The sequence below is a fragment of the Engystomops pustulosus genome, chromosome 6, assembly GCF_040894005.1.
Source record: "Engystomops pustulosus chromosome 6, aEngPut4.maternal, whole genome shotgun sequence".
NCBI classification, from domain to species: domain Eukaryota; kingdom Metazoa; phylum Chordata; class Amphibia; order Anura; family Leptodactylidae; genus Engystomops; species Engystomops pustulosus.
The window spans coordinates 166,298,878-166,315,184 of NC_092416.1; the positions used below are offsets into that span (position 1 = coordinate 166,298,878).

Sequence of the window (16,307 nt, forward strand, 5' to 3'; positions counted from 1 at the left end):
AAAACCAAATTTATAAACCAACGCGAGGAATGTTGAGTCATTCAAAAGTCGCAAAACGCGTTTCTGATTGGTTCCAAACGACACTCCCACCTTGTCTCGAACTGGGCACCGTCGACAATTGTGGCAAATGTGATGTCCACTTCACTACAGAAACTCAACGGTTTTCAAACAGGGACTTTCACGCGTTAGGCAAACGTGAAAACCCCTACTCTTGAAAAACTGTTTAAAAAACTGAAGCCGTCCTTACAGGCAAACAAAACTAATGTAAAGAGAAATGCAAGGGCTTTCTTCTCTTGTCATCTAAAAGTGAATGTCACTCGGGAATATTTTGTTACTGCCCCATAGTAAAAGCAACCCCTGCGTCATTTTCTGTTCTGTTTAAATCAGTGGTTCTTTTGCATATGAAGCAAACTCTTAGTGGCAGGTATGAGTGGCATCTACCGTGGCGGGAAAGACACGACGAAACAAGATTTTTCTTTCCGATTCCTTAAAAAAAAGAGACAGTCTCTTGTTTCTGCCTGGTTTCGAACCGGGGACCTTTCGCGTGTTAGGCGAACGTGATAACCACTACACTACAGAAACACGTTGACTGCTCACTTCTAGACCTTTGAGTACAGCAGACTAGATGGAGAACACTGAGCACAGTAATAACTGGCAGCTACTTTGGAGGAAAAGACACAATGAAAAAAGAATTCTCTCTCTTGTGTCTTCAAAAGTAGAACATCTCATGTTTCTGCCCGGTTTCGAACGGGGGACCTTTTGCGTGTGAGGCGAACGTGATAACCACTACACTACAGAAACCCGATGAAAACACCTCAAATGACCTTTAGACGCAAACAAAACCAAATTTATAAACCAACGCGAGGAATGTTGAGTCATTCAAAAGTCGCAAAACGCGTTTCTGATTGGTTCCAAACGACACTCCCACCTTGTCTCGAACTGGGCACCGTCGACAATTGTGGCAAATGTGATGTCCACTTCACTACAGAAACTCAACGGTTTTCAAACAGGGACTTTCACGCGTTAGGCAAAAGTGAAAACCCCTACTCTTGAAAAACTGTTTAAAAAACTGAAGCCGTCCTTACAGGCAAACAAAACTAATGTAAAGAGAAATGCAAGGGCTTTCTTCTCTCGTCATCTAAAAGTGAATGTCACTCGGGAATATTTTGTTACTGCCCCATAGCAAAAGCAACCCCTGCGTCATTTTCTGTTCTGTTTAAATCAGTGGTTCTTTTGCATATGAAGCAAACTCTTAGTGGCAGGTATGAGTGGCATCTACCGTGGCGGGAAAGACACGACGAAACAAGATTTTTCTTTCCGATTCCTTAAAAAAAAAGAGACAGTCTCTTGTTTCTGCCCTGTTTCGAACCGGGGACCTTTCGCGTGTTAGGCGAACGTGATAACCACTACACTACAGAAACACGTTAACTGCTCTCTTCTAGACCTTTGAGTACAGCAGACTAGATGGAGAACACTGAGCGCAGTAATAACTGGCAGCTACTTTGGAGGAAAAGACACAATGAAAAAAGAATTCTCTCTCTTGTGTCTTCAAAAGTAGAACATCTCATGTTTCTGCCCGGTTTCGAACGGGGGACCTTTTGCGTGTGAGGCGAACGTGATAACCACTACACTACAGAAACCCGATGAAAACACCTCAACTGGTCTTTAGACGCAAACAAAACCAAATTTATAAACCAACGCGAGGAATGTTGAGTCATTCAAAAGTCGCAAAACGCGTTTCTGATTGGTTCCAAACGACACTCCCACCTTGTCTCGAACTGGGCACCTTCGACAATTGTGGCAAATGTGATGTCCACTTCACTACAGAAACTCAACGGTTTTCAAACAGGGACTTTCACGCGTTAGGCAAAAGTGAAAACCCCTACTCTTGAAAAACTGTTTAAAAAACTGAAGCCGTCCTTACAGGCAAACAAAACTAATGTAAAGAGAAATGCAAGGGCTTTCTTCTCTCGTCATCTAAAAGTGAATGTCACTCGGGAATATTTTGTTACTGCCCCATAGCAAAAGCAACCCCTGCGTCATTTTCTGTTCTGTTTAAATCAGTGGTTCTTTTGCATATGAAGCAAACTCTTAGTGGCAGGTATGAGTGGCATCTACCGTGGCGGGAAAGACACGACGAAACAAGATTTTTCTTTCCGATTCCTTAAAAAAATAAGACAGTCTCTTGTTTCTGCCCGGTTTCGAACCGGGGACCTTTCGCGTGTTAGGCGAACGTGATAACCACTACACTACAGAAACACGTCGACTGCTCACTTCTAGACCTTTGAGTACAGCAGACTAGATGGAGAACACTGAGCGCAGTAATAACTGGCAGCTACTTTGGAGGAAAAGACACAATGAAAAAAGATTTCTCTCTCTTGTGTCTTCAAAAGTAGAACATCTCATGTTTCTGCCCGGTTTCGAACCGGGGACCTTTCGCGTGTGAGGCGAACGTGATAACCACTACACTACAGAAACCCGATGAAAACACCTCAACTGGTCTTTAGACGCAAACAAAACCAAATTTATAAACCAACGCGAGGAATGTTGAGTCATTCAAAAGTCGCAAAACGCGTTTCTGATTGGTTCCAAACGACACTCCCACCTTGTCTCGAACTGGGCACCGTCGACAATTGTGGCAAATGTGATGTCCACTTCACTACAGAAACTCAACGGTTTTCAAACAGGGACTTTCACGCGTTAGGCAAAAGTGAAAACCCCTACTCTTGAAAAACTGTTTAAAAAACTGAAGCCGTCCTTACAGGCAAACAAAACTAATGTAAAGAGAAATGCAAGGGCTTTCTTCTCTCGTCATCTAAAAGTGAATGTCACTCGGGAATATTTTGTTACTGCCCCATAGCAAAAGCAACCCCTGCGTCATTTTCTGTTCTGTTTAAATCAGTGGTTCTTTTGCATATGAAGCAAACTCTTAGTGGCAGGTATGAGTGGCATCTACCGTGGCGGGAAAGACACGACGAAACAAGATTTTTCTTTCCGATTCCTTAAAAAAAAAGAGACAGTCTCTTGTTTCTGCCCGGTTTCAAACCGGGGACCTTTCGCGTGTTAGGCGAACGTGATAACCACTACACTACAGAAACACGTTGACTGCTCACTTCTAGACCTTTGAGTACAGCAGACTAGATGGAGAACACTGAGCGCAGTAATAACTGGCAGCTACTTTGGAGGAAAAGACACAATGAAAAAAGATTTCTCTCTCTTGTGTCTTCAAAAGTAGAACATCTCATGTTTCTGCCCGGTTTCGAACCGGGGACCTTTCGCGTGTGAGGCGAACGTGATAACCACTACACTACAGAAACCCGATGAAAACACCTCAACTGGTCTTTAGACGCAAACAAAACCAAATTTATAAACCAACGCGAGGAATGTTGAGTCATTCAAAAGTCGCAAAACGCGTTTCTGATTGGTTCCAAACGACACTCCCACCTTGTCTCGAACTGGGCACCGTCGACAATTGTGGCAAATGTGATGTCCACTTCACTACAGAAACTCAACGGTTTTCAAACAGGGACTTTCACGCGTTAGGCAAAAGTGAAAACCCCTACTCTTGAAAAACTGTTTAAAAAACTGAAGCCGTCCTTACAGGCAAACAAAACTAATGTAAAGAGAAATGCAAGGGCTTTCTTCTCTCGTCATCTAAAAGTGAATGTCACTCGGGAATATTTTGTTACTGCCACATAGCAAAAGCAACCCCTGCGTCATTTTCTGTTCTGTTTAAATCAGTGGTTCTTTTGCATATGAAGCAAACTCTTAGTGGCAGGTATGAGTGGCATCTACCGTGGCGGGAAAGACACGACGAAACAAGATTTTTCTTTCCGATTCCTTAAAAAAAAGAGACAGTCTCTTGTTTCTGCCCGGTTTCGAACCGGGGACCTTTCGCGTGTTAGGCGAACGTGATAACCACTACACTACAGAAACACGTTGACTGCTCACTTCTAGACCTTTGAGTACAGCAGACTAGATGGAGAACACTGAGCGCAGTAATAACTGGCAGCTACTTTGGAGGAAAAGACATAATGAAAAAAGAATTCTCTCTCTTGTGTCTTCAAAAGTAGAACATCTCATGATTCTGCCCGGTTTCGAACGGGGGCCCTTTTGCGTGTGAGGCGAACGTGATAACCACTACACTACAGAAACCCGATGAAAACACCTCAACTGGTCTTTAGACGCAAACAAAACCAAATTTATAAACCAACGCGAGGAATGTTGAGTCATTCAAAAGTCGCAAAACGCGTTTCTGATTGGTTCCAAACGACACTCCCACCTTGTCTCGAACTGGGCACCGTCGACAATTGTGGCAAATGTGATGTCCACTTCACTACAGAAACTCAACGGTTTTCAAACAGGGACTTTCACGCGTTAGGCAAAAGTGAAAACCCCTACTCTTGAAAAACTGTTTAAAAAACTGAAGCCGTCCTTACAGGCAAACAAAACTAATGTAAAGAGAAATGCAAGGGCTTTCTTCTCTCGTCATCTAAAAGTGAATGTCACTCGGGAATATTTTGTTACTGCCACATAGCAAAAGCAACCCCTGCGTCATTTTCTGTTCTGTTTAAATCAGTGGTTCTTTTGCATATGAAGCAAACTCTTAGTGGCAGGTATGAGTGGCATCTACCGTGGCGGGAAAGACACGACGAAACAAGATTTTTCTTTCCGATTCCTTAAAAAAAAGAGACAGTCTCTTGTTTCTGCCCGGTTTCGAACCGGGGACCTTTCGCGTGTTAGGCGAACGTGATAACCACTACACTACAGAAACACGTTGACTGCTCACTTCTAGACCTTTGAGTACAGCAGACTAGATGGAGAACACTGAGCGCAGTAATAACTGGCAGCTACTTTGGAGGAAAAGACATAATGAAAAAAGAATTCTCTCTCTTGTGTCTTCAAAAGTAGAACATCTCATGATTCTGCCCGGTTTCGAACGGGGGACCTTTTGCGTGTGAGGCGAACGTGATAACCACTACACTACAGAAACCCGATGAAAACACCTCAACTGGTCTTTAGACGCAAACAAAACCAAATTTATAAACCAACGCGAGGAATGTTGAGTCATTCAAAAGTCGCAAAACGCGTTTCTGATTGGTTCCAAACGACACTCCCACCTTGTCTCGAACTGGGCACCGTCGACAATTGTGGCAAATGTGATGTCCACTTCACTACAGAAACTCAACGGTTTTCAAACAGGGACTTTCACGCGTTAGGCAAAAGTGAAAACCCCTACTCTTGAAAAACTGTTTAAAAAACTGAAGCCGTCCTTACAGGCAAACAAAACTAATGTAAAGAGAAATGCAAGGGCTTTCTTCTCTTGTCATCTAAAAGTGAATGTCACTCGGGAATATTTTGTTACTGCCCCATAGTAAAAGCAACCCCTGCGTCATTTTCTGTTCTGTTTAAATCAGTGGTTCTTTTGCATATGAAGCAAACTCTTAGTGGCAGGTATGAGTGGCATCTACCGTGGCGGGAAAGACACGACGAAACAAGATTTTTCTTTCCGATTCCTTAAAAAAAAGAGACAGTCTCTTGTTTCTGCCTGGTTTCGAACCGGGGACCTTTCGCGTGTTAGGCGAACGTGATAACCACTACACTACAGAAACACGTTGACTGCTCACTTCTAGACCTTTGAGTACAGCAGACTAGATGGAGAACACTGAGCACAGTAATAACTGGCAGCTACTTTGGAGGAAAAGACACAATGAAAAAAGATTTCTCTCTCTTGTGTCTTCAAAAGTAGAACATCTCATGTTTCTGCCCGGTTTCGAACCGGTGACCTTTCACGTGTGAGGCGAACGTGATAACCACTACACTACAGAAACCCGATGAAAAAACCTCAACTGGTCTTTAGACGCAAACAAAACCAAATTTATAAACCAACGCGAGGAATGTTGAGTCATTCAAAAGTCGCAAAACGCGTTTCTGATTGGTTCCAAACGACACTCCCACCTTGTCTCGAACTGGGCACCGTCGACAATTGTGGCAAATGTGATGTCCACTTCACTACAGAAACTCAACGGTTTTCAAACAGGGATTTTCACGCGTTAGGCAAAAGTGAAAACCCCTACTCTTGAAAAACTGTTTAAAAAACTGAAGCCGTCCTTACAGGCAAACAAAACTAATGTAAAGAGAAATGCAAGGGCTTTCTTCTCTCGTCATCTAAAAGTGAATGTCACTCGGGAATATTTTGTTACTGCCCCATAGCAAAAGCAACCCCTGCGTCATTTTCTGTTCTGTTTAAATCAGTAGTTCTTTTGCATATGAAGCAAACTCTTAGTGGCAGGTATGAGTGGCATCTACCGTGGCGGGAAAGACACGACGAAACAAGATTTTTCTTTCCGATTCCTTAAAAAAAAGAGACAGTCTCTTGTTTCTGCCCGGTTTCAAACCGGGGACCTTTCGCGTGTTAGGCGAACGTGATAACCACTACACTACAGAAACACGTTGACTGCTCACTTCTAGACCTTTGAGTACAGCAGACTAGATGGAGAACACTGAGCGCAGTAATAACTGGCAGCTACTTTGGAGGAAAAGACACAATGAAAAAAGAATTCTCTCTCTTGTGTCTTCAAAAGTAGAACATCTCATGATTCTGCCCGGTTTCGAACGGGGGACCTTTTGCGTGTGAGGCGAACGTGATAACCACTACACTACAGAAACCCGATGAAAACACCTCAACTGGTCTTTAGACGCAAACAAAACCAAATTTATAAACCAACGCGAGGAATGTTGAGTCATTCAAAAGTCGCAAAACGCGTTTCTGATTGGTTCCAAACGACACTCCCACCTTGTCTCGAACTGGGCACCGTCGACAATTGTGGCAAATGTGATGTCCACTTCACTACAGAAACTCAACGGTTTTCAAACAGGGACTTTCACGCGTTAGGCAAAAGTGAAAACCCCTACTCTTGAAAAACTGTTTAAAAAACTGAAGCCGTCCTTACAGGCAAACAAAACTAATGTAAAGAGAAATGCAAGGGCTTTCTTCTCTCGTCATCTAAAAGTGAATGTCACTCGGGAATATTTTGTTACTGCCCCATAGCAAAAGCAACCCCTGCGTCATTTTCTGTTCAGTTTAAATCAGTGGTTCTTTTGCATATGAAGCAAACTCTTAGTGGCAGGTATGAGTGGCATCTACCGTGGCGGGAAAGACACGACGAAACAAGATTTTTCTTTCCGATTCCTTAAAAAAATAAGACAGTCTCTTGTTTCTGCCCGGTTTCGAACCGGGGACCTTTCGCGTGTTAGGCGAACGTGATAACCACTACACTACAGAAACACGTCGACTGCTCACTTCTAGACCTTTGAGTACAGCAGACTAGATGGAGAACACTGAGCGCAGTAATAACTGGCAGCTACTTTGGAGGAAAAGACACAATGAAAAAAGATTTCTCTCTCTTGTGTCTTCAAAAGTAGAACATCTCATGTTTCTGCCCGGTTTCGAACCGGGGACCTTTCGCGTGTGAGGCGAACGTGATAACCACTACACTACAGAAACCCGATGAAAACACCTCAACTGGTCTTTAGACGCAAACAAAACCAAATTTATAAACCAACGCGAGGAATGTTGAGTCATTCAAAAGTCGCAAAACGCGTTTCTGATTGGTTCCAAACGACACTCCCACCTTGTCTCGAACTGGGCACCGTCGACAATTGTGGCAAATGTGATGTCCACTTCACTACAGAAACTCAACGGTTTTCAAACAGGGACTTTCACGCGTTAGGCAAAAGTGAAAACCCCTACTCTTGAAAAACTGTTTAAAAAACTGAAGCCGTCCTTACAGGCAAACAAAACTAATGTAAAGAGAAATGCAAGGGCTTTCTTCTCTCGTCATCTAAAAGTGAATGTCACTCGGGAATATTTTGTTACTGCCCCATAGCAAAAGCAACCCCTGCGTCATTTTCTGTTCTGTTTAAATCAGTGGTTCTTTTGCATATGAAGCAAACTCTTAGTGGCAGGTATGAGTGGCATCTACCGTGGCGGGAAAGACACGACGAAACAAGATTTTTCTTTCTGATTCCTTAAAAAAAAAGAGACAGTCTCTTGTTTCTGCCCGGTTTCAAACCGGGGACCTTTCGCGTGTTAGGCGAACGTGATAACCACTACACTACAGAAACACGTTGACTGCTCACTTCTAGACCTTTGAGTACAGCAGACTAGATGGAGAACACTGAGCGCAGTAATAACTGGCAGCTACTTTGGAGGAAAAGACACAATGAAAAAAGATTTCTCTCTCTTGTGTCTTCAAAAGTAGAACATCTCATGTTTCTGCCCGGTTTCGAACCGGGGACCTTTCACGTGTGAGGCGAACGTGATAACCACTACACTACAGAAACCCGATGAAAACACCTCAACTGGTCTTTAGACGCAAACAAAACCAAATTTATAAACCAACGCGAGGAATGTTGAGTCATTCAAAAGTCGCAAAACGCGTTTCTGATTGGTTCCAAACGACACTCCCACCTTGTCTCGAACTGGGCACCGTCGACAATTGTGGCAAATGTGATGTCCACTTCACTACAGAAACTCAACGGTTTTCAAACAGGGACTTTCACGCGTTAGGCAAAAGTGAAAACCCCTACTCTTGAAAAACTGTTTAAAAAACTGAAGCCGTCCTTACAGGCAAACAAAACTAATGTAAAGAGAAATGCAAGGGCTTTCTTCTCTCGTCATCTAAAAGTGAATGTCACTCGGGAATATTTTGTTACTGCCACATAGCAAAAGCAACCCCTGCGTCATTTTCTGTTCTGTTTAAATCAGTGGTTCTTTTGCATATGAAGCAAACTCTTAGTGGCAGGTATGAGTGGCATCTACCGTGGCGGGAAAGACACGACGAAACAAGATTTTTCTTTCCGATTCCTTAAAAAAAAGAGACAGTCTCTTGTTTCTGCCCGGTTTCGAACCGGGGACCTTTCGCGTGTTAGGCGAACGTGATAACCACTACACTACAGAAACACGTTGACTGCTCACTTCTAGACCTTTGAGTACAGCAGACTAGATGGAGAACACTGAGCGCAGTAATAACTGGCAGCTACTTTGGAGGAAAAGACATAATGAAAAAAGAATTCTCTCTCTTGTGTCTTCAAAAGTAGAACATCTCATGATTCTGCCCGGTTTCGAACGGGGGACCTTTTGCGTGTGAGGCGAACGTGATAACCACTACACTACAGAAACCCGATGAAAACACCTCAACTGGTCTTTAGACGCAAACAAAACCAAATTTATAAACCAACGCGAGGAATGTTGAGTCATTCAAAAGTCGCAAAACGCGTTTCTGATTGGTTCCAAACGACACTCCCACCTTGTCTCGAACTGGGCACCGTCGACAATTGTGGCAAATGTGATGTCCACTTCACTACAGAAACTCAACGGTTTTCAAACAGGGACTTTCACGCGTTAGGCAAAAGTGAAAACCCCTACTCTTGAAAAACTGTTTAAAAAACTGAAGCCGTCCTTACAGGCAAACAAAACTAATGTAAAGAGAAATGCAAGGGCTTTCTTCTCTTGTCATCTAAAAGTGAATGTCACTCGGGAATATTTTGTTACTGCCCCATAGTAAAAGCAACCCCTGCGTCATTTTCTGTTCTGTTTAAATCAGTGGTTCTTTTGCATATGAAGCAAACTCTTAGTGGCAGGTATGAGTGGCATCTACCGTGGCGGGAAAGACACGACGAAACAAGATTTTTCTTTCCGATTCCTTAAAAAAAAGAGACAGTCTCTTGTTTCTGCCTGGTTTCGAACCGGGGACCTTTCGCGTGTTAGGCGAACGTGATAACCACTACACTACAGAAACACGTTGACTGCTCACTTCTAGACCTTTGAGTACAGCAGACTAGATGGAGAACACTGAGCACAGTAATAACTGGCAGCTACTTTGGAGGAAAAGACACAATGAAAAAAGATTTCTCTCTCTTGTGTCTTCAAAAGTAGAACATCTCATGTTTCTGCCCGGTTTCGAACCGGGGACCTTTCGCGTGTGAGGCGAACGTGATAACCACTACACTACAGAAACCCGATGAAAACACCTCAACTGGTCTTTAGACGCAAACAAAACCAAATTTATAAACCAACGCGAGGAATGTTGAGTCATTCAAAAGTCGCAAAACGCGTTTCTGATTGGTTCCAAACGACACTCCCACCTTGTCTCGAACTGGGCACCGTCGACAATTGTGGCAAATGTGATGTCCACTTCACTACAGAAACTCAACGGTTTTCAAACAGGGACTTTCACGCGTTAGGCAAAAGTGAAAACCCCTACTCTTGAAAAACTGTTTAAAAAACTGAAGCCGTCCTTACAGGCAAACAAAACTAATGTAAAGAGAAATGCAAGGGCTTTCTTCTCTCGTCATCTAAAAGTGAATGTCACTCGGGAATATTTTGTTACTGCCCCATAGCAAAAGCAACCCCTGCGTCATTTTCTGTTCTGTTTAAATCAGTGGTTCTTTTGCATATGAAGAAAACTCTTAGTGGCAGGTATGAGTGGCATCTACCGTGGCGGGAAAGACACGACGAAACAAGATTTTTCTTTCCGATTCCTTAAAAAAATAAGACAGTCTCTTGTTTCTGCCCGGTTTCGAACCGGGGACCTTTCGCGTGTTAGGCGAACGTGATAACCACTACACTACAGAAACACATTGACTGCTCACTTCTAGACCTTTGAGTACAGCAGACTAGATGGAGAACACTGAGCGCAGTAATAACTGGCAGCTACTTTGGAGGAAAAGACACAATGAAAAAAGATTTCTCTCTCTTGTGTCTTCAAAAGTAGAACATCTCATGTTTCTGCCCGGTTTCGAACCGGGGACCTTTCGCGTGTGAGGCGAACGTGATAACCACTACACTACAGAAACCCGATGAAAACACCTCAACTGGTCTTTAGACGCAAACAAAACCAAATTTATAAACCAACGCGAGGAATGTTGAGTCATTCAAAAGTCGCAAAACGCGTTTCTGATTGGTTCCAAATGACACTCCCACCTTGTCTCGAACTGGGCACCGTCGACAATTGTGGCAAATGTGATGTCCACTTCACTACAGAAACTCAACGGTTTTCAAACAGGGACTTTCACGCGTTAGGCAAAAGTGAAAACCCCTACTTTTGAAAAACTGTTTAAAAAACTGAAGCCGTCCTTACAGGCAAACAAAACTAATGTAAAGAGAAATGCAAGGGCTTTCTTCTCTCGTCATCTAAAAGTGAATGTCACTCGGGAATATTTTGTTACTGCCCCATAGCAAAAGCAACCCCTGCGTCATTTTCTGTTCTGTTTAAATCAGTGGTTCTTTTGCATATGAAGCAAACTCTTAGTGGCAGGTATGAGTGGCATCTACCGTGGCGGGAAAGACACGACGAAACAAGATTTTTCTTTCCGATTCCTTAAAAAAAGAGACAGTCTCTTGTTTCTGCCCGGTTTCGAACCGGGGATCTTTCGCGTGTTAGGCGAACGTGATAACCACTACACTACAGAAACACGTTGACTGCTCACTTCTAGACCTTTGAGTACAGCAGACTAGATGGACAACACTGAGCGCAGTAATAACTGGCAGCTACTTTGGAGGAAAAGACACAATGAAAAAAGATTTCTCTCTCTTGTGTCTTCAAAAGTAGAACATCTCATGTTTCTGCCCGGTTTCGAACCGGGGACCTTTCGCGTGTGAGGCGAACGTGATAACCACTACACTACAGAAACCCGATGAAAACACCTTAACTGGTCTTTAGACGCAAACAAAACCAAATTTATAAACCAACGCGAGGAATGTTGAGTCATTCAAAAGTCGCAAAACGCGTTTCTGATTGGTTCCAAACGACACTCCCACCTTGTCTCGAACTGGGCACCGTCGACAATTGTGGCAAATGTGATGTCCACTTCACTACAGAAACTCAACGGTTTTCAAACAGGGACTTTCACGCGTTAGGCAAAAGTGAAAACCCCTACTCTTGAAAAACTGTTTAAAAAACTGAAGCCGTCCTTACAGGCAAACAAAACTAATGTAAAGAGAAATGCAAGGGCTTTCTTCTCTCATCATCTAAAAGTGAATGTCACTCGGGAATATTTTGTTACTGCCCCATAGCAAAAGCAACCCCTGCGTCATTTTCTGTTCTGTTTAAATCAGTGGTTCTTTTGCATATGAAGCAAACTCTTAGTGGCAGGTATGAGTGGCATCTACCGTGGCGGGAAAGACACGACGAAACAAGATTTTTCTTTCCGATTCCTTAAAAAAAAAGAGACAGTCTCTTGTTTCTGCCCGGTTTCGATCCGGGGACCATTCGCGTGTTAGTCGAACGTGATAACCACTACACTACAGAAACACGTTGACTGCTCACTTCTAGACCTTTGAGTACAGCAGACTAGATGGAGAACACTGAGCACAGTAATAACTGGCAGCTACTTTGGAGGAAAAGACACAATGAAAAAAGATTTCTCTCTCTTGTGTCTTCAAAAGTAGAACATCTCATGTTTCTGCACGGTTTCGAACCGGGGACCTTTCGCGTGTGAGGCGAACGTGATAACCACTACACTACAGATACCCGATGAAAACACCTCAACTGGTCTTTAGACGCAAACAAAACCAAATTTATAAACCAACGCGAGGAATGTTGAGTCATTCAAAAGTCGCAAAACGCGTTTCTGATTGGTTCCAAACGACACTCCCACCTTGTCTCGAACTGGGCACCGTCGACAATTGTGGCAAATGTGATGTCCACTTCACTACAGAAACTCAACGGTTTTCAAACAGGGACTTTCACGCGTTAGGCAAAAGTGAAAACCCCTACTCTTGAAAAACTGTTTAAAAAACTGAAGCCGTCCTTACAGGCAAACAAAACTAATGTAAAGAGAAATGCAAGGGCTTTCTTCTCTCGTCATCTAAAAGTGAATGTCACTCGGGAATATTTTGTTACTGCCCCATAGCAAAAGCAACCCCTGCGTCATTTTCTGTTCTGTTTAAATCAGTGGTTCTTTTGCATATGAAGCAAACTCTTAGTGGCAGGTATGAGTGGCATCTACCGTGGCGGGAAAGACACGACGAAACAAGATTTTTCTTTCCGATTCCTTAAAAAAAAAGAGACAGTCTCTTGTTTCTGCCCGGTTTTGAACCGGGTCCCTTTCGCGTGTTAGGTGAACGTGATAACCACTACACTACAGAAACACGTTGACTGCTCACTTCTAGACCTTTGAGTACAGCAGACTAGATGGAGAACACTGAGCGCAGTAATAACTGGCAGCTACTTTGGAGGAAAAGACACAATGAAAAAAGAATTCTCTCTCTTGTGTCTTCAAAAGTAGAACATCTCATGTTTCTGCCCGGTTTCGAACGGGGGACCTTTTGCGTGTGAGGCGAACGTGATAACCACTACACTACAGAAACCCGATGAAAACACCTCAACTGGTCTTTAGACGCAAACAAAACCAAATTTATAAACCAACGCGAGGAATGTTGAGTCATTCAAAAGTCGCAAAACGCGTTTCTGATTGGTTCCAAACGACACTCCCACCTTGTCTCGAACTGGGCACCGTCGACAATTGTGGCAAATGTGATGTCCACTTCACTACAGAAACTCAACGGTTTTCAAACAGGGACTTTCACGCGTTAGGCAAAAGTGAAAACCCCTACTCTTGAAAAACTGTTTAAAAAACTGAAGCCGTCCTTACAGGCAAACAAAACTAATGTAAAGAGAAATGCAAGGGCTTTCTTCTCTCGTCATCTAAAAGTGAATGTCACTCGGGAATATTTTGTTACTGCCCCATAGCAAAAGCAACCCCTGCGTCATTTTCTGTTCTGTTTAAATCAGTGGTTCTTTTGCATATGAAGCAAACTCTTAGTGGCAGGTATGAGTGGCATCTACCGTGGCGGGAAAGACACGACGAAACAAGATTTTTCTTTCCGATTCCTTAAAAAAAAAGAGACAGTCTCTTGTTTCTGCCCGGTTTCGAACCGGGGACCTTTCGCGTGTTAGGCGAACGTGATAACCACTACACTACAGAAACACGTTGACTGCTCACTTCTAGACCTTTGAGTACAGCAGACTAGATGGAGAACACTGAGCACAGTAATAACTGGCAGCTACTTTGGAGGAAAAGACACAATGAAAAAAGATTTCTCTCTCTTGTGTCTTCAAAAGTAGAACATCTCATGTTTCTGCCCGGTTTCGAACCGGTGACCTTTCACGTGTGAGGCGAACGTGATAACCACTACACTACAGAAACCCGATGAAAACACCTCAACTGGTCTTTAGACGCAAACAAAACCAAATTTATAAACCAACGCGAGGAATGTTGAGTCATTCAAAAGTCGCAAAACGCGTTTCTGATTGGTTCCAAACGACACTCCCACCTTGTCTCGAACTGGGCACCGTCGACAATTGTGGCAAATGTGATGTCCACTTCACTACAGAAACTCAACGGTTTTCAAACAGGGACTTTCACGCGTTAGGCAAAAGTGAAAACCCCTACTCTTGAAAAACTGTTTAAAAAACTGAAGCCGTCCTTACAGGCAAACAAAACTAATGTAAAGAGAAATGCAAGGGCTTTCTTCTCTCGTCATCTAAAAGTGAATGTCACTCGGGAATATTTTGTTACTGCCCCATAGCAAAAGCAACCCCTGCGTCATTTTCTGTTCTGTTTAAATCAGTGGTTCTTTTGCATATGAAGCAAACTCTTAGTGGCAGGTATGAGTGGCATCTACCGTGGCGGGAAAGACACGACGAAACAAGATTTTTCTTTCCGATTCCTTAAAAAAAAGAGACAGTCTCTTGTTTCTGCCCGGTTTCGAACCGGGGACCTTTCGCGTGTTAGGCGAACGTGATAACCACTACACTACAGAAACACATTGACTGCTCACTTCTAGACCTTTGAGTACAGCAGACTAGATGGAGAACACTGAGCGCAGTAATAACTGGCAGCTACTTTGGAGGAAAAGACACAATGAAAAAAGATTTCTCTCTCTTGTGTCTTCAAAAGTAGAACATCTCATGTTTCTGCCCGGTTTCGAACCGGGGACCTTTCGCGTGTGAGGCGAACGTGATAACCACTACACTACAGAAACCCGATGAAAACACCTCAACTGGTCTTTAGACGCAAACAAAACCAAATTTATAAACCAACGCGAGGAATGTTGAGTCATTCAAAAGTCGCAAAACGCGTTTCTGATTGGTTCCAAACGACACTCCCACCTTGTCTCGAACTGGGCACCGTCGACAATTGTGGCAAATGTGATGTCCACTTCACTACAGAAACTCAACGGTTTTCAAACAGGGACTTTCACGCGTTAGGCAAAAGTGAAAACCCCTACTCTTGAAAAACTGTTTAAAAAACTGAAGCCGTCCTTACAGGCAAACAAAACTAATGTAAAGAGAAATGCAAGGGCTTTCTTCTCTCGTCATCTAAAAGTGAATGTCACTCGGGAATATTTTGTTACTGCCCCATAGCAAAAGCAACCCCTGCGTTATTTTCTGTTCTGTTTAAATCAGTGGTTCTTTTGCATATGAAGCAAACTCTTAGTGGCAGGTATGAGTGGCATCTACCGTGGCGGGAAAGACACGACGAAACAAGATTTTTCTTTCCGATTCCTTAAAAAAATAAGACAGTATCTTGTTTCTGCCCGGTTTCGAACCGGGGACCTTTCGCGTGTTAGGCGAACGTGATAACCACTACACTACAGAAACACATTGACTGCTCACTTCTAGACCTTTGAGTACAGCAGACTAGATGGAGAACACTGAGCGCAGTAATAACTGGCAGCTACTTTGGAGGAAAAGACACAATGAAAAAAGATTTCTCTCTCTTGTGTCTTCAAAAGTAGAACATCTCATGTTTCTGCCCGGTTTCGAACCGGGGACCTTTCGCGTGTGAGGCGAACGTGATAACCACTACACTACAGAAACCCGATGAAAACACCTCAACTGGTCTTTAGACGCAAACAAAACCAAATTTATAAACCAACGCGAGGAATGTTGAGTCATTCAAAAGTCGCAAAACGCATTTCTGATTGGTTCCAAACGACACTCCCACCTTGTCTCGAACTGGGCACCGTCGACAATTGTGGCAAATGTGATGTCCACTTCACTACAGAAACTCAACGGTTTTCAAACAGGGACTTTCACGCGTTAGGCAAAAGTGAAAACCCCTACTTTTGAAAAACTGTTTAAAAAACTGAAGCCGTCCTTACAGGCAAACAAAACTAATGTAAAGAGAAATGCAAGGGCTTTCTTCTCTCGTCATCTAAAAGTGAATGTCACTCGGGAATATTTTGTTACTGCCCCATAGCAAAAGCAACCCCTGCGTTATTTTCTGTTCTGTTT

The 16,307-nt window shown here is 43.2% G+C and overlaps 18 non-coding genes across 18 annotated transcripts; all 18 read right to left on the reverse strand.

Moving 5' to 3' along the window:
- Positions 1-2,186: 2,186 nt before the first annotated feature.
- TRNAV-AAC (transfer RNA valine (anticodon AAC)) lies at positions 2,187-2,259 on the reverse strand. Its single transcript has one exon. It is a non-coding gene; the product is annotated as a tRNA-Val (tRNA).
- A 146-nt stretch (positions 2,260-2,405) lies between these two features.
- On the reverse strand, positions 2,406-2,478 carry TRNAV-CAC (transfer RNA valine (anticodon CAC)). Its single transcript has one exon. It is a non-coding gene; the product is annotated as a tRNA-Val (tRNA).
- A 766-nt stretch (positions 2,479-3,244) lies between these two features.
- TRNAV-CAC (transfer RNA valine (anticodon CAC)) lies at positions 3,245-3,317 on the reverse strand. Its single transcript has one exon. It is a non-coding gene; the product is annotated as a tRNA-Val (tRNA).
- Positions 3,318-3,863: 546 nt separating this feature from the next.
- On the reverse strand, positions 3,864-3,936 carry TRNAV-AAC (transfer RNA valine (anticodon AAC)). The gene has a single exon. It is a non-coding gene; the product is annotated as a tRNA-Val (tRNA).
- Positions 3,937-4,701: 765 nt separating this feature from the next.
- On the reverse strand, positions 4,702-4,774 carry TRNAV-AAC (transfer RNA valine (anticodon AAC)). The gene has a single exon. It is a non-coding gene; the product is annotated as a tRNA-Val (tRNA).
- A 2,441-nt stretch (positions 4,775-7,215) lies between these two features.
- Positions 7,216-7,288, reverse strand: TRNAV-AAC (transfer RNA valine (anticodon AAC)). Its single transcript has one exon. It is a non-coding gene; the product is annotated as a tRNA-Val (tRNA).
- A 146-nt stretch (positions 7,289-7,434) lies between these two features.
- TRNAV-CAC (transfer RNA valine (anticodon CAC)) lies at positions 7,435-7,507 on the reverse strand. Its single transcript has one exon. It is a non-coding gene; the product is annotated as a tRNA-Val (tRNA).
- A 1,385-nt stretch (positions 7,508-8,892) lies between these two features.
- On the reverse strand, positions 8,893-8,965 carry TRNAV-AAC (transfer RNA valine (anticodon AAC)). Its single transcript has one exon. It is a non-coding gene; the product is annotated as a tRNA-Val (tRNA).
- A 984-nt stretch (positions 8,966-9,949) lies between these two features.
- TRNAV-CAC (transfer RNA valine (anticodon CAC)) lies at positions 9,950-10,022 on the reverse strand. The gene has a single exon. It is a non-coding gene; the product is annotated as a tRNA-Val (tRNA).
- Positions 10,023-10,568: 546 nt separating this feature from the next.
- TRNAV-AAC (transfer RNA valine (anticodon AAC)) lies at positions 10,569-10,641 on the reverse strand. The gene has a single exon. It is a non-coding gene; the product is annotated as a tRNA-Val (tRNA).
- Positions 10,642-10,787: 146 nt separating this feature from the next.
- TRNAV-CAC (transfer RNA valine (anticodon CAC)) lies at positions 10,788-10,860 on the reverse strand. The gene has a single exon. It is a non-coding gene; the product is annotated as a tRNA-Val (tRNA).
- A 545-nt stretch (positions 10,861-11,405) lies between these two features.
- TRNAV-AAC (transfer RNA valine (anticodon AAC)) lies at positions 11,406-11,478 on the reverse strand. The gene has a single exon. It is a non-coding gene; the product is annotated as a tRNA-Val (tRNA).
- Positions 11,479-11,624: 146 nt separating this feature from the next.
- On the reverse strand, positions 11,625-11,697 carry TRNAV-CAC (transfer RNA valine (anticodon CAC)). The gene has a single exon. It is a non-coding gene; the product is annotated as a tRNA-Val (tRNA).
- Positions 11,698-13,922: 2,225 nt separating this feature from the next.
- On the reverse strand, positions 13,923-13,995 carry TRNAV-AAC (transfer RNA valine (anticodon AAC)). Its single transcript has one exon. It is a non-coding gene; the product is annotated as a tRNA-Val (tRNA).
- Positions 13,996-14,760: 765 nt separating this feature from the next.
- TRNAV-AAC (transfer RNA valine (anticodon AAC)) lies at positions 14,761-14,833 on the reverse strand. The gene has a single exon. It is a non-coding gene; the product is annotated as a tRNA-Val (tRNA).
- A 146-nt stretch (positions 14,834-14,979) lies between these two features.
- TRNAV-CAC (transfer RNA valine (anticodon CAC)) lies at positions 14,980-15,052 on the reverse strand. Its single transcript has one exon. It is a non-coding gene; the product is annotated as a tRNA-Val (tRNA).
- A 546-nt stretch (positions 15,053-15,598) lies between these two features.
- TRNAV-AAC (transfer RNA valine (anticodon AAC)) lies at positions 15,599-15,671 on the reverse strand. The gene has a single exon. It is a non-coding gene; the product is annotated as a tRNA-Val (tRNA).
- A 146-nt stretch (positions 15,672-15,817) lies between these two features.
- On the reverse strand, positions 15,818-15,890 carry TRNAV-CAC (transfer RNA valine (anticodon CAC)). Its single transcript has one exon. It is a non-coding gene; the product is annotated as a tRNA-Val (tRNA).
- Positions 15,891-16,307: the final 417 nt, after the last annotated feature.